Here is a 15,623-nt window from a genome sequence, read left to right on the forward strand (position 1 = left end):
GGCGTGGCGTGGCGTGGCGTGGCGTGGCGTGGCGTGGCGTGGCGTGGGTCTTGTGTTGTATGTCACAGGAACTCAAAGGCGTCCCAGAGGATGGATTCTGGTGGTATTTTGCATGTAGCAGGAAGGAAGAGGATCTGAGAACTTCAGCCCTGAGGTCAGGGCGAAGAGAAGGGGGCTACGGGGGAAAAGGCCCAGGAAATAGCAGCAGTGAACTGGAGGCAGTGATACACGACTGCTGCGTGTAGTGTCCCTGAGTTGGGACCTAGAGTAGTGGGTGGGCCTGGGTTCCCCCACTATTAATTGGGAAAGTGGCCTAAGCCCTGAGAATGGGAGAAGGCCTGTTTAGAAACTTGAGTGAAGGGCGGGAATTATAGGGCCCAGACATGGGCTGAAGACCCTGGTGAGGCAGATAGTTTTGCTAGACTTTTGCTACCCCAGAAGGAGATTATGACCCTCTGCACCTCATAGTCACCATAGTGGTATGATTATGACATAATTATGATGCATTTTCTACAAAATATGTCATGTGAGGAGTCAATGGAAAAGTAATGGTTTGCTGAATATTATTATCCTATTTGTATGCATGTAGCATTTTTGTATCTGGAGTTATGAATATTGACTATACATCTGTATTTCAAATGTGCTCGCTCCTGGGTAAGGTAGTTTATATCCAGTCTAGCCAGCACGTTGTGAAGGGACTATTCAAGGTAATGGCCATCAAGGAAAACAATGGGCCAGGGGAACGCTTCAGCCAGTATATGGGTAATGGCTGCTATGACTTATCGAAGCATGCAAGGGCATGTGACTAGATCATGTGATACTAGACTCCATGCCTGTACTTTTCCACAAACTGTTCTGGGGCTTTGTTTGGGACAAGGAAGTTCCCTCCACATGGAAGAAGCTATAAAAGGGGGAAGTGACATCATCACCTGGCCTCAGTCCCCTTACAAGTCAACACCTGGAAACACCTTGGGAACAAAGACTAAACTGGGGAAGGGGGTCCCAGGCTGGAAAGAAGAAAGCCCTGCCTGTGTATGGAAGATTGGTGGACTGTTTGTACCATCAGAGTGAGACACTGCTTATTTCGAAGGCTGCGAGTCTGTCATGGAAGTCTCAGATTCCGGGACTTTCCGGGATTTCTACAGCAGCTGGTGTGGCTGACCTCAGGGCTGCCCCAGCCCCTGGGGCCAGCTGCTCAGGCAGCTTGGGGCCAGCCACACTGGCTGCTGCTGGAGCAGCCCCGGGCAGCTGGCCCTGGGGGCCGCCAGAGCAGCAGCGATCCCAAGCGTGGCCCTGGAGCAGCAGTGTGGCCCCAGACTGCCCCCCACTCTGGAGCAGCAGTGGTGCCCTGGGCCGCCCCGGAGGAGCAGCAGCAGCAGTGTCCCATAGCCCCCCAGAGCACCTAAGATTTAGTCAGGGTATTTATAGTACAAGTCATGGACAGGTTACGGCCTGTGACCTTTGTTTATTGCCCATGACCTGTCCATGACTTTCACTAAAAATACTCATGACTAAATCTTAGCCTTACTTATTTCAAATCCGGTCTAGTTTATAGAATTTAGATTGTGATTTTGTTTTTCTGAGGTAACCAACTTTGATCTGTACACTATTACGTATAATCACTTAAAATCTATCTTTTTGTAGTTAATAAATCCGTTTTTTATTTTTTTTCCTAAAACAGTGTGTTGTGCTTGGGGAATCTGCTTAGGAACAAAAACCTGGTGCATTGTCCTTTCCACAGTGAGGGATGGACTGGGTAATAAACTTACAGTGGTCAGGCTTTTGACCAGGACAGGACAGCTCTGAGATTTGGGTGGGCAGGGGGGAGGGGAGGGAGCTGGCTGGAGTCTCTCTACTGTTAGTTCATGAGTGGCTAGGAGAAGCCTTCATGTAACTGCAGTTGGGTGTGTCCCTACTTGTGTAAGGCCTGGAGAGGATTGCAGCTTGTCACAGCCTGACAGCTTGAGAGGAGACCCAGATTGGTATGCCAAAGGGCTCTCTCTGGTATGCCAGTGGTACCCCAGTCCCAGGTTGCACCCTGGGGAAGTCTGTCACAGACATTGTCCATTATTGACTGTGTGACTCACCTAAACGACTGAGCCGCTGAAGACCACTGGTCTACACTATGAGTTTAATTAGAATTTAGCAGCGTTAAATTGAATTAACCCTGCACCCGTCCACACAACGAAGCCATTTATTTCGAAATAAAGGGCTCTTAAAATCGATTTCTGTACTCCTCCCCGACGAGCGGAGTAGCGCCGAAATCGATATTGTCATTTCGAATTAGGGTTAGTGTGGCTGCAATTCGATGGTATTGGCCTCCGGGAGCTATCCCACAGTGCACCATTGTGACCACTCTGGACAGCAATCTGAACTCGGATGCACTGGCCAGGTAGACAGGAAAAGCCCCGCGAACATTTGAATTTCATTTCCTGTTTGCCCAGCACAGGAGAGCACAGGTGACCACAGAGAGCTCATCAGCATAGGTAACCATGCAGGCCGATAATCGAAAAAGAGCACCAGCATGGACCATACGGGAGGTACTGGATCTGATCGCTATTTTGGGAGAGGATTCAGTGCTAGCAGAACTTCGTTCGAAAAGACAAAATGCCAAAACTTTTGAAAAAATCTCCAAGGGCATGATGGAGAAAGGCCACAATAGGGACTCAGAGCAGTGCTGCGTGAAAGTCAAGGAGCTCAGACAAGCCTATCAGAAAACAAAGGAGGCAAACGGTCGCTCCAGGTCAGAGGCACAGACATGCCGCTTCTACGCTGAGCTGCATGCAATTCTAGGGGGGGCCGCCACCACTACCCCACCTCTGACCGTGGATTCCGAGGCGGGGGTAATCTCATCAGCTACACCTGAGGATTCTGCGGACGGGGAAGAGGAGGAGGAGGAGGAGGAGGAGGAGGACGAGCTTGCGGAGAGCACACAGCACTCCGTTCTCCCCAACAGCCAGGATCTTTTTCTCAGCCTGACTGAAGAACCCTCCCAAGCCAGTACCCAAGACCATGACCCCATGGAAGGGACCTCAGGTGAGTTTACCTTTTAAAATATAAGACATGGTTTAAAAGCAAGCGTTTTTTAATGATTAATTTGCCCTGAGGACTTGGGATGCATTCGCGGCCAGTACAGCTACTGGAAAAGTCTGTTAACGTGTCTGGGGATGGAGCGGAAATCCTCCAGGGACATCTCCATGAAGCTCTCCTGGAGGTACTCCAAAAGCCTTTGCAGAAAGTTTCTGGGCAGTGCAGCCTTATTCCGTCCTCCATGGTAGGACACTTGACCACGCCATGCTAGTAGCAAGTAATCTGGTATCATTGTATGACAAAGCCTGGCAGCGTATGGTCCCGGTGTTTGCTGGCATTCAAGCAACATCCGTTCTTTATGTCGCTGTTTAATCCTCAGGAGAGTGATATCGCTCATGGTAACCTGGTTGAAATACGGGAATTTAATTAAGGGGACAGAGGTGGTCCTTCCTACTGGGCTGTTTGCCTGTGGCTGAAAAGAAATCCTTCCCTGTAGTAAACCAAGCGTGGGGGGGATTGGCGCTAAGCTTTTCACGTGTGGCTAGCAGGGATCTTCCCTGATACCAGCCACGCGGTGGGGGGAGGGATAAAGCGATCATCCCAGAGAATTGGATGGGGCGGGTTAGTTTGTTTTCTGCTGCTGAAGGTTAACAGGAAAACCGCAGCACTCAACAGGCTTTGTTTGGTATGTGGGAAAGGAGGACGCAGAAGCTGAAAGACAATGGCTTACCATGGCCGCATGCAAGCCGAATTCTGTTGCCCGGACCTGCGTCTGTGATCTCTAGCAGCAAAGCCACAGGCACTCAATATTAAGACGCAAAATGCGACCTTGCACAGAAATCACATGTGCTATGTAATGTGAATAGTGTTGTTCACCATGAAAGAGTATAAGCATTGTTCTGTAAAATGTATCTTTTTAAAAATTTCTCTCCTTTTTTCCCTCCCTCCAGCAGCTGCAAATTTTTCAAGCTTCCTTCCTCCATCCCGAAGGCTATCTCAGATAAGGCGTCGGAAAAAGAGGACGCGAGCCGAGATGTTCGCGGAAATCATGGAATCCACCCCCAATGAAAGAGCTCATCTGAATGAGTGGAAGGACATGGTTTCAAAGTATAGGAAAGATGCCAGTGAACGTGAGGACATGAGGGACCAACGTGAGGACAGAAGGGACCAACGTGAGGAGAGGAAAGACGCTCGAGATGAGAGGTGGCAGCAGGAAGATCAGAGGAGGCAGGATGCAACGCTGGGGCTGCTGCGTGAGCAAACAGACATGCTCCGGTGTCTGGTGGAGCTTCAGGAACGGCAGCAGGATCACAGTCTGGCGCTACAGCCCCTGTATAACCCTCCTCCCCCCTCACCATGTTCCATAGCCTCCTCACCCAGACGTGTAAGAACGCGGGGGGGAGAGGCTCCGTGCACCCTCCCATTCCACCCCAGTGGACAGCCCAAGCAAAAGGCTGTCATTACTTTAACCTTTTTTAGTGGCCTTTTCCTTCCCTCCGATCCTCCTCCCAAACCCCACCCGGGCTACCTTGTCAGTTCTCTCCCTCTTTTTATAATCAATTAATAAAGAATACATGATTTTTAAATGATAGTGACTTTATTTCCTTTGAAAGCAAGCTGTGATCGAAGGGGGAGGGTGGGTTGCCTACAGAGAATGAGTCAATAAAGGGGGAGGGTTTTCATCAGGGAGAAACAAACAGAACTTTCACACGGTAGCCTGGCCAGTCACGAAACTGGTTTTCAAAGCTTCTCTGATGCGCCGCGCTTCCTGGTGTGCTCTTCTAATCGCCCTGGTGTCTGGCTGCGCGTAATCAGCAGCCAGGCGATTTGCCTCAGCCTCCCACCCCGCCATAAACGTCTCCCCCTTACTCTCAGAGAGATTGTGGAGCACACAGCAAGCAGCAATAACAATGGGGATATTGGTTTGGCTGAGGTCTGAGCGAGTCAGTAAAGTGCACCAGCGACCTTTTAAATGGCCAAATGCACATTCCACCACCATTCTGCTCAGCCTGTAGTTGAACAGCCCCTGACTCCTGTCCAGGCTGCCTGTGTATGGCTTCATGAGCCATGGCATTGAGGGGTAGGCTGGGTCCCCAAGGATAACTATAGGCATTTCAACATCCCCAACGGTTATTTTCTGGTCCGGGAAGTAAGTCCCTTGCTGCAGCCATTTAAACAGAGTAGTGTTCCTGAAGACGCGAGCATCATGAACCCTTCCCGGCCAGCCCACGTTGATGTTGGTGAAACGTCCTCTGTGATCCACCAGTGCTTGCAGCACCATTGAAAAGTAACCCTTGCGGTTTATGTACTGGGTACCCTGGCGCTCCGGTGCCAAGATAGGGATATGGGTTCCATCTATCGCCCCACCACAGTTAGGGAATCCCATTGCAGCAAAGCCATCCACTATGGCCTGCACATTTCCCAGAGTCACTACCTTTCGTAGCAGCAGCTCAATGATTGCTTTGGCTACTTGCATGACAGCAGCCCCCACAGTAGATTTGCCCACTCCAAATTGATTCCCGACTGACCGGTAGCTGTCTGGCGTTGCAAGCTTCCACAGGGCTATCGCCACTCGCTTCTCAACTGTGAGGGCTGCTCTCATCCTGGTATTCTGGCGCTTCAGGGCAGGGGAAAGCAAGTCACAAAGTTCCATGAAAGTGCCCTTACGCATGCAAAAGTTTCGCAGCCACTGGGAATCGTCCCACACCTGCAACACTATGCGGTCCCACCAGTCTGTGCTTGTTTCCCAGGCCCAGAATCGGCGTTCCACGGATAAAACCTGCCCCATCAACAACATGATCTCCAAAGTGCCGGGACCCGCGGTTTGAGAGAATTCTGTGTCCATGTTCATGTCCATGTCCTCATCACTCTCGTTGCCGCGTTGCTGTCGCCGCCTCCTCCTTGCCTCGTTTTTCTGGTCCTGGTTCAGCATAAACTGCACGATAATGCGTGAGGTGTTTACAATGTTCATGACTGCTGTCTTGAGCTGAGCGGGCTCCATGCTTGCCGTGGTATGGCGTCTGCTGTGTTCACCCAGGAAAAAAGGCGTGAAACGGTTGTCTGCCGTTGCTTTCATGGAGGGAGGGGTGAGGCTGTACCCAGAACCACCTGCGACAATGTTTTTTGCCACATCAGGCACTGGGATCTCAACCCAGAATTCCAATGGGCGGGGGAGACTGCGGGAACTATGGGATAGCTATGGGATAACTACCCACAGTGCAACGCTCCGGAAATCGACGCTAGCCCCGGTACATGGACGCACACCGCCGAATTAATGTGCTTAGTGTGGCCGCATACATTCGACTTTATACAATCTGTTTCCAAAATTCGAATTCTGTACATTCGGATTAATCCCGTAGTGTAGACATACCCTTAGCAAGGTTGGCAACCTACAGGGAGTGCCTGGAGCAGGAGGAAAAAAAGATTGCAGCACTGCACCCAGCTGATAGGAGGCTCTCAGGTGAGGTTCCCCCGTTACAGTTCTGTACTTAGGTTTCACCAATCAGTTATCAAGTGTGGAAGAAACGAACTCCACTCTCAGGTTGGAAGCAACAAAGTTAGAGACAGCTTTATTCAGGACATGCAATTGCAAGGGAAGACCACAGCTGACAGAGAGCATCTCTGCCTCAGTTTCTTCAAAGTACAAGCAATATCACACAAGCATTTATACATTTTAATGGCATGCATTAATTAAAAACATCTGCAGTTTGTTTATGTTATGTCCTGCCCATTCCTATATTTTCTCACTTCTGTTCTCAAAACATCGCTATCTCAAGGCTGAGTTATGCTGACTCTACTCTGCTGTCTTCCCAGCTGCTTCTGACATGAGCCCTGCTTCTACAGGTCCCGCGATATTAGGCTAAGACTTAGCATGACAATTGCTGTTTCTTATAATGGAGAGATCTATATTTAAATCCTTTAACCCTGTTTCCACACAAGTGTAAATTCTTAAGGCTCTGTAATAGCCTAAACATGGAGTCACAGATAGTCCCCATGGATACTCCCAATAGTCTCTTTTGCCACCCAGGTAAGCTTACCTGTCCTGTGTGATAGAAGGTCCCTTACACCCAGAATCACAGCAATATTCAGGTTACTCCCAGTTCCAAAAGACCAGTCACTTACTCCAGATCAATTGCACCTTAGATCTCACGCCACAGCCAACGCTTGTCGCCAATCCTATAATAAGCTACATGAAGATTTATTAAATAGGAGAAGAAAATGAGAGCTATTCACAAAGTTAAACAGGTGAACAGACACACACAAATGAGTTACAATCTTAAGTTTGAGAAAGTTATAAAAGCTTCTGTAATAAGCAAGGTCTATGTAGCCGTTAGGGCTAACCCAGGCTTAGCACTGGGGATTTAGCATCATTATCCCGATTTTACAAATGGGGAAACTGAGGCACAGGGAAGGGTATGACTGGCCCAACAGCAGCTCAGTGACAGAGCCAGGGACAGAACCCCAATCTCCTGAATCCCAGTCCAGGGTGCTAGTTACCAAGAATACGTTTATGCAATAGCTGTGTGGGATCTTCCCAGGCCGGGTAGAAATACCCGCATTAGCTCTGCTCGAGTTAGCATGTTAAAAGCAGCAGTGTGGCTGTGGGAGCATGGGTGGCAGCTCAAGCTAGCAATCAGAGTACAATCCTGCCATCCAACCACCTGGGTACGTACTTAGGCAGCCAGTGTAAGCCGCTGCTGCACTTCTATTTTAGTATGCTGGCTCAAGCAGAGGTAGTACGTGTACCTCTAACCATGCTGGGAAGCACCCTCGCAGATGCTGTGCAGATATACCCTCGGCCATATGGCACTAAGGCCTAAAGATTTAAAAGCACCTTCTGATTATTGGAGGCTTCCATTTTTTGTGCCTGATTGGGGTCCCCTTCTGTGAGGCAACCCTGCAGTCAGACCAGGACTGCTCATACAGCTGCCATGACTCACCCACCCCCCGTGACTCCCTGCTTGTGGCCCTGTGACCCTCACTCCCATCCCTGTTTTATCATTTGTTATCCCCTGAATGTATTTGAGCAATGTGTCCAGTAGTTCCTCCCCTTAGGCTGGGGGAGGGGCCTTTTGGCCCCAGGAACTCAATAGGTACCATGACTCATCCCTCCAGTGTGACTCATCCCTCCAGTGTATGTGCCTGGCTTCTTCAGTTCTTGATAAGAATGTCAACATCCTCCTTCTTTTCAAAACACTTCTCAATGTTGTCAGCAAACCCATCCCGGACAGCCCCGATCAGCCACTGATGTCACAGGCCTGTCTTGACTCTTAAGCCGATATAGTTATAACATTTCCCCTCTTGAGACCTGATTGGCGCAGCTATCAGGGGAGTAAACAGGGAACCACTTGCCAAGGTGTCTTGCCTACAATGAAAACATCCTATACGGCTGAAACAAATTCAGAGCATATCTAGTAACTGTCACACCCTACTTCTGGATGTTCCAGGGCCAGGTGATCAGCCCTGCACTCTGCATGTATGCTTAGATGCAACATCTAAATGTTTTAAGTGAGCTGAAAATACTTTGTTGCAGCCTATTGGACTGTGTCATCACACCTTTGTGGCTGTTGCAGTCATAGACTCATTATTATTACCATCATAATGTAAGAAAAGGTGTAAGAGACAATGCTGTGTTTGTATTTACATTTTCCTGGGAGCACAGAGGAAAGGATAAGGTTTAATCAAGTGATTGCGAGCAGGTAGAACCTGAAATCAAAGAGGAATATTTACAATTTAGATCACCAGAAAAAAGTGGATCAATTGGTTAATTCTAATGGGACACAAGTGCCATCACTTTATATACGTTGCTTATAGAGGGGATAACTGTATAGCTGGGCCAACGCTCTCTGTGTGCACATCACAATCTACCATTACACTATCAGGCCTTCATTTTCCTGATCATAAAAAACATCCTGACCAGTGCTGGGCAGAGAAAAGGAGCAAGATCACCTTAAATTTGAATCTAAAACGATGGTTTGAAATTTTGTCAGGCTAAAACTGATACCTGTGAAATATTTCAAAAGCTTCTCTACAAAGGGGAATTTTGGAAAATTAAGGTGAGTGCTCCACTGCTTTCCTTCTTCTCTTTGGACTTAAAAAATCAAATGTGGATTACACTCGGACTATACAAAACTTTAAAAATGTTCAAGACAGGTCAACGGCCTAATGATTAGTAGTTTGGGAAAGGACTCAAAGCAATTTTTTATGGGTGCCCTGACTGCCATTGTCAAAACTAAGGCGACTACTTCTGAACGAGAGCGCCCACACAGGGGTTTAAGGCACTGTAAATGATGTGCATTAACTTCATACCTTTAGAGTGTCTGTGTAGACAAACCCTTAGGCTTTGTCTACTCTAGCACTTTCGTCCACAAAACTTTTGTTGGTCAGGGGTGTGAAAAAAACCACACCTCTGACTGACATAAGTTTCAAGTGTGGACAGCTCTATGTCAGCAGGAGAGCATCTCCTGCCGAGTGGCTACACAGCAGACCTTACAGCGGCGCAGCGCCAGTGGTATAGCTGTGCCGCTGTAAGGTCCGTAATGTAGACATAGCCTTAGTAAGGGAAAGGGAATAAGGGAAACTGAGTGGGGGAAAGCCTTGTTAATTCCTTTAGTTTAAAATGCAGTAACTAGTTTTCAATTATACTCACATAAATGGGAAGGAGGCTGCTGATATTCATACACAAATACCTCTGATGGCAAAGGAGGCATGTTATTAGCACAATCAGTATCAGAGTTGTCAAGCCATAAACAATAATGGTGCATTTAACATCTTTGAGTCAGCATTATAGTTTGTCCCCTCGCTGCAAAGAAAATGTGTTTTTACCGAAGAGTAATTAACATGCATTAACTATCCCACTGTAAACACATAGTGGACACAGGGTATTTTAATTTCACCAAAAGACAAACTATGCCTCCTGCTCACCAATGCAAAGGTGTAACAGAATCATTTATTTTTAAAAATCCCTGATTTTGGCAGTACAAAACAGTAAACTTGTCAGAATGAAAAACATCACTTCAATGTATCATAGCAAAATATGTAACATATATAAAAGGCTATAAATGTCAGATATGCATTTAGAAATATAAACAATTCAGTAGAAAATTCACCATGTATGTATGCAACAAGTGAAGTAACAGATGAGTAAAGCATGCGGTTCAATGTTGGGGGATTAGTTACACAAAAAAGGATTTTTAATAAATTTTCAGTTAAAAAGGGAAGGAGGGGGGGCGGAATCACATGCTAACGGAAGTCCAAAACAGTACTGAATATTATAGGAATGTACAAACGTTTTATGTATATGGATTTTAGGGTGCAGATTCTTTGAGAAAGGTAACAGCAGAAGTATGATGCTGGTGCACCACCAACGACTCGGACACAAAAAAGCAAATAAAAAAAATGCGTGTGTGTATTTTTCAATTTCATAACTTTTGGTGCACAACCCATGACTTTTGAATTCTTGGGGCTGTCAATCTATCTCAGGGTTATCTATCTATGTAAGAATTACAGTGGAGTCTGCCTACAGAAGGATCTCACACCAGCTAGCAGCCACAGAACCCCGTGGGCCAGGCTTGTCCAGGTGTGTGGCCTCCCAGTGAGTGACAAGGGCAGCCAGGTACTCTCAGGTGCCCCACCAGGCACCTAAACAACAGCTGGACTAACCAGGCCCCAGGGCCTGGCCTGACCTTCACCCCGTGCCCTCCCTTTGCCCCTCCCCCTGCCGCCAGCTGGCTGAGTCTGACCCGCTCTTGCACAGGCTCCGCCCATCCCCATCCCCACCCCTCCCCTCGGATTGGCCCCGCGCCGCTAGCCGCAGGGACGCCGCTGTCATCCCAAGTGAGGGCAGAGCGGGGCTGCGGCTTCAGCGGATGTTACTGCGCATGCTCAACTCTCCATCGCGCATACTCAGTGACAGCAAGGCAGTACATCGGAGCGGATTCTCCCACTGCCTCCCGCTGCTGGGTCTGTCAGGGGCCTCCCGCGTCGCCGCCTTGCTATCCGGTAGGTGGCGCGTGAGGCGAGGGGGGCCTGGCGGTTCCGACAGTGGGGCGGCAGTGCGCCCTCGGCTCGGTGTCTGCGCCGCGCCCCCTCAGCAGGGTTGGGGCAGTAGGGAGCCGGGCGCGTCCCACAGGGTGGCCCTGCTCCCCGCGCGGGGCATGCCGGGGGTTGGAGTCCGGCCGGGCCTCGCGCTCCAGGGAGAGCCGGGAGAGGGGAGGGGCCGAGAACTACAACTCCCAGCGGCCCCCGCGATGCGACCAACCTGCCCTGTGAGGCAGCAAGCCTTCGGGGGGGCGCAGCCCCGGTCCTTTAGGTGGGGGGTGTCTCTGGGCGCCGCTCGGCAGCCAGCGCCGGGCTGGGGGCGCCCCCGGGCGGTTTGTGGACTCCAGCGCGTTGCGGCACCACCTGGCGGCTCGCTGGGGGCCGGCACTGTCCGGATCTGTGTCCCCCTGGGACTGGAGCTGCGCCCCCTGCTCCGGGCACCAGTCAGGGGCAAGCTGGAGGGGCCGGGGCAGCTGGCGAGCCTGGGGCATGAGAGGAGCCGCTAGTCGGGTTGAGCTGCCTGGAGGATGTTGGGGTGTGTCTGCGGGGCAGGATTCCCCCCCCCCCGTCTCTGTTTACTTTCCTGAATGGAACTGATGAAAATCAGTCGAGCTGCTGCGTGCCCTCTTAGCCCTGTCCGTAAACCATGACCCAGGGGCAAACGTTACCCAGGTCTTACGTTACCCCTCATATCTTGTGAGGCGAGGCAAAGGTCAGGCTCCCAGCCACGCACCCCACTCGTGATACGCAGCCATAAAAATACTTTATGCTTGTAGAGCTCCTTCAGCGTGAGCATCACAAAGCGGTTTAGAGAAGTGGAAAATCATAAATAGGTGGAAACAGATCGAATGTAAGGCTTGGGTGGTGCATGAAAATTCTCTCATTTTAACAGTACCAGTATAATGAAAGTGGGACAATTTCCTGGCATGGACCTGGTATCAAAGTGCTTGTACCAGTATAGAATTACAGCCACACTTGCGGTTGTACTGGGATAACTAAATTGGTTTAAAAAAAACTATACCCCTAACCAAAATAGTTACCCTGGCACAAAATCTGTGTGTAGAGCAGGCCTTAGTGACTTGCCCAGGGTCACTGAATGAGGCAGTAGTATAGTCAGAAATGCAGTGCTAGAAGTCCTGTACACTAACAGCTGTCCTTAATTTTTAGCAAAATAGCTACTATTTTTTCCATCCAAAAATCTGCAATTCAGTGTATTTCAACTATATTAAAAGGTGTGCCTTGGATTGTTTCCCAAATATCCCAGATTTTTTTCCAAATATCCCGGATTGTAGTTTTCAGATATGTCCTGGTATAACTCATATGAAGGAAAGTAGGTGTAAAATGTTAGTGTTGGTTTCGTGGGTATGAGACTTTTGATTACAGACTTATATTCTTACTGAGTTTTGAAAGTGGTTTCATAAATACAGGTTTTTTTCATGCACTGTTGAAGAATTCCACTAAACTTTTTGTGAGTGCTTGTAAATTGTAGCATTCCATGTCATGACTAAAATGGTTCACTTTTAACAGATGACAGACTTGGTTAAATGTGGTAATGTTTTCTTTGTTACACTTTTAAAACTTTATTTTAACACTAATACAAGGTTAAAAAAACCCCTCTTCTTTATAATAGAAGTTATTCCGAGGAACTCGTAACTCATTCAGAGGCACTTTGTGAACACTTCAAACATCAAGATCATTCCCCTTTGGCATCCTTTGGGCCTAATATGCCAAAATATTTGGAGTTCCACTTTGACATGGTATTGCTCTGAGCTCACCTTTATGTATTTACAAAGAAGGCCTTCCCCCTTCAAGTAAACCTGAGTGAGCTGAGGTAGGAAATGACCATTTTGGGAGAAAGTGGTGATTAGTTATTGTTAATTTGTAAACAACTGATGGTGTGCTCTGCCCTTATATAAGATCCTGCCCTAAAGATCTTTCAGTCAAAAATCTGTAATTGAGAAGACTGCAGGCCCCTATAGGCCCAGAGACAGGATTAACATGATGTATTTTTTTCATTTCTTATGAGTGTCATGTAAGAAGTGAATCTTTAGGAGGGGTTTGAAACCAGAGAGGGGCTGGGGAGTGTCTTGGCAATGTGGTAAAGGCACAGAGTGAGAGGAAATTAGTGGAGTACTGGCAGTCATCAATGGAGGAAGGAAGTGGGTGAAGTTCATGCATATAAACTAGTTCAGAGACTATAGGCCAGAGCACAGTTCTGAAGGACTTTGAGAGTGAGAACAAGAGTTTAAACTTGATGATGTGGTGAATAATGGGGGAAGCAAGAGAAGGAATTCAAAGATGGGCATGACATGGTCTGAATGATGGGCAAGATCATTTTGGAAACACAAGAGTAGCGATGTGAGTATTGGGGAGACAGTAGGAGGAAGTTGTAATTAGTGGTGCCTGTTCCTTTTTGAAGTTGAGGAGGGGGTATTTCAGCCATGTTACTAACCCTGCACGTCCATGGCACTGGTAATTTCCAGAGCTCACTTTTTCATTCTTTCACCCTGTCATATTGGAATGTGTGTGGCATAGGCAAATGCAATGGTCTCATTTGTATTTAAAATGGGGGGTAATGTTAAACCTACATTAATTGCCTCTGATGTCAGTGCAGCTTCACACAGTTGGAAGCCTGAAAGAGGGGGAGGTGGAGGGCCTTTTTTCTTTGATAGTAGAAAACTCAAAGAAAGGCATGAGTTTGAATCAGTTTGGGAAGTAGGACAGAATGAGTGTGTCTGCCGTTAAATTCCTCAAGCTTCTGTTCTAACCTATTGGTGATCCTAAGGATGGGTACTTGTCAGGTTAGAAAGCAAAAAGCACTGAGGAACTTTATTATGTAAAAACTGATTTTTGTTGTTGTTAGTCCAAGTAGAAAATACTGTTAAAAGCAGTGACTAATGCACAGCGCTTCCCAGTCTGGAGGTGATTTGGTTTTGGAAGGAGATATGGGATACACACAGTCCTTTAGCATGTTCTCTGATCCAGAGATATTTGGTTGGAATATATGTAGCAAAGAGGTTGCAACTGGACCCTTTTGGAGAAGTTCCTTAATGCCCCCTTAAAAGGCCTATATTAGAGCTATAGGCTATAATATAGATAATTGCTATAATCTGAAAGAAAGTGTGTTGGGCTCTAAAGAAGTTTATTCAAATCTCCTAATCTTTAAACAAAAAATAAAATGCAATGATTTTTGTAGGACCTAGAACAAAACAGTGTTTTGTGCTCCCCTGCTGACATCACTTCCAGAGTTCTGTGAACATAATGTCTGATGTGGCTGAACAAAGAGTTTGGGATTGGGAGGCACTCTAGTAGTTATTAAATACAAACAGGCATGTTAATTTCAGCGTTGTGTAATGTTTGCCAAGTGCAAATAGGACAAAATGGCAGCCTGGCAGAATTTACATTTTCAAGCTTCTAAACTGGCATACCAAACTGCTGGGTAAAAAACAAACCATGTAATTGTGGGTGCACTGCTTCCCCAGACTGAACTTTGTGAAGTTGGTGGTTTTTTTTTTTTTTTTTTTTTGCGACTGTGAGATGATTCTGTTGTTCTCCCCACACAACCTTTAACCATCTCTCCTAACTTAACTACATAGGATGCTTGGACAGGATGTCCTGCTTGCAACCAAGGTGAGAAAGGGTGGTGAAAAAGTAATCTAATAGAAGCAAGCTTTGTGTTACAGAGATATCATTTTACCACTTAAGAGCTGCATCTGTGACATCACAGAGGAAAGCTTTAAATCTAGTTCTCTTCCATCCTCCCCCATATGGCGGAAATGATACAATAGCTATGTTTCATATAAAATATCAACTCCTTTTTTTAATAGGAGAAAGGTTGATTAAGGGCCTGACCCAGCAGCTTTTATGCAGGCAAAGCTCACTAAAATAAAGCTGAGTTTTGCCTTCATAAAGATTGCAGGATCAGGCCCTTGAGCAGGTTATGCAGTTTTATTTTCAGAGAGCAAGAGTGTCAACTTCTATCTTTTGATGTGATACTTACATTGTTCTTTTTGTGCTTTGACTTCTGACAGAAGTAATTTGTGATCATGTGCAAACCAGAAAGAAAGCAACTTGATTTTCATAAGTTATGTTATTTCCTTAAATGTGGAACAAAGCATGGGCCTTTTTCAGCTATTAAAATGAACCAACATAGTGTAGGTGCCATGATGGACCATACAGTGTTTTAGAAGAGAGACAAGGTGGGTGAGGTAATATCTTTTTGGACCAGTTTCGGCTGGTGAGAGAAACAAGTTTTTGACTTCTTCAGGGCTGGGAAAGGCACTCAGAGTGTCGCAGCTAAATACAAGGGTGAAACAGATTGTTTAGCATAAGTAGTTAACACATGTTACAATGGGGAAGTGGCTACAAGAACACTGCATGCATACATCATTTTATCACTAGTACCGAGAGCCCCCTGGTGGAGGGTTCAGAGCACTGTGTGCACACTCAACATAAAATTATGATGATGGACAGGGCCGGCACCAGGCACCTAAGCTGGTGCTTGGGGCGGCACCTGGAGGGGGGCGGCGCGGCGCTCCGGCCGCCGGGGAGAG

General features: G+C 47.4%; 1 protein-coding gene across 2 annotated transcripts in view; it reads left to right on the forward strand.

Moving 5' to 3' along the window:
• The first annotated feature begins 10,900 nt into the window (after positions 1–10,900).
• CDIP1 (cell death inducing p53 target 1) overlaps positions 10,901–15,623 on the forward strand; it is a 31,245-nt gene continuing 26,522 nt past the window's right edge. Inside the window, exon 1 of one of the 2 annotated variants that reach the window (XM_024197825.3) lies at positions 10,901–11,031. The gene's annotated coding sequence lies outside the window, so the exon portion shown is untranslated. The remainder of the gene's footprint in view (positions 11,032–15,623) is intronic. The other variant, XM_024197824.3, reaches the window with a different exon arrangement.

This window comes from Terrapene carolina, unplaced genomic scaffold, assembly GCF_002925995.2.
Source record: "Terrapene carolina triunguis isolate 2854851 unplaced genomic scaffold, T_m_triunguis-2.0 Scaffold93, whole genome shotgun sequence".
NCBI classification, from domain to species: domain Eukaryota; kingdom Metazoa; phylum Chordata; order Testudines; family Emydidae; genus Terrapene; species Terrapene triunguis.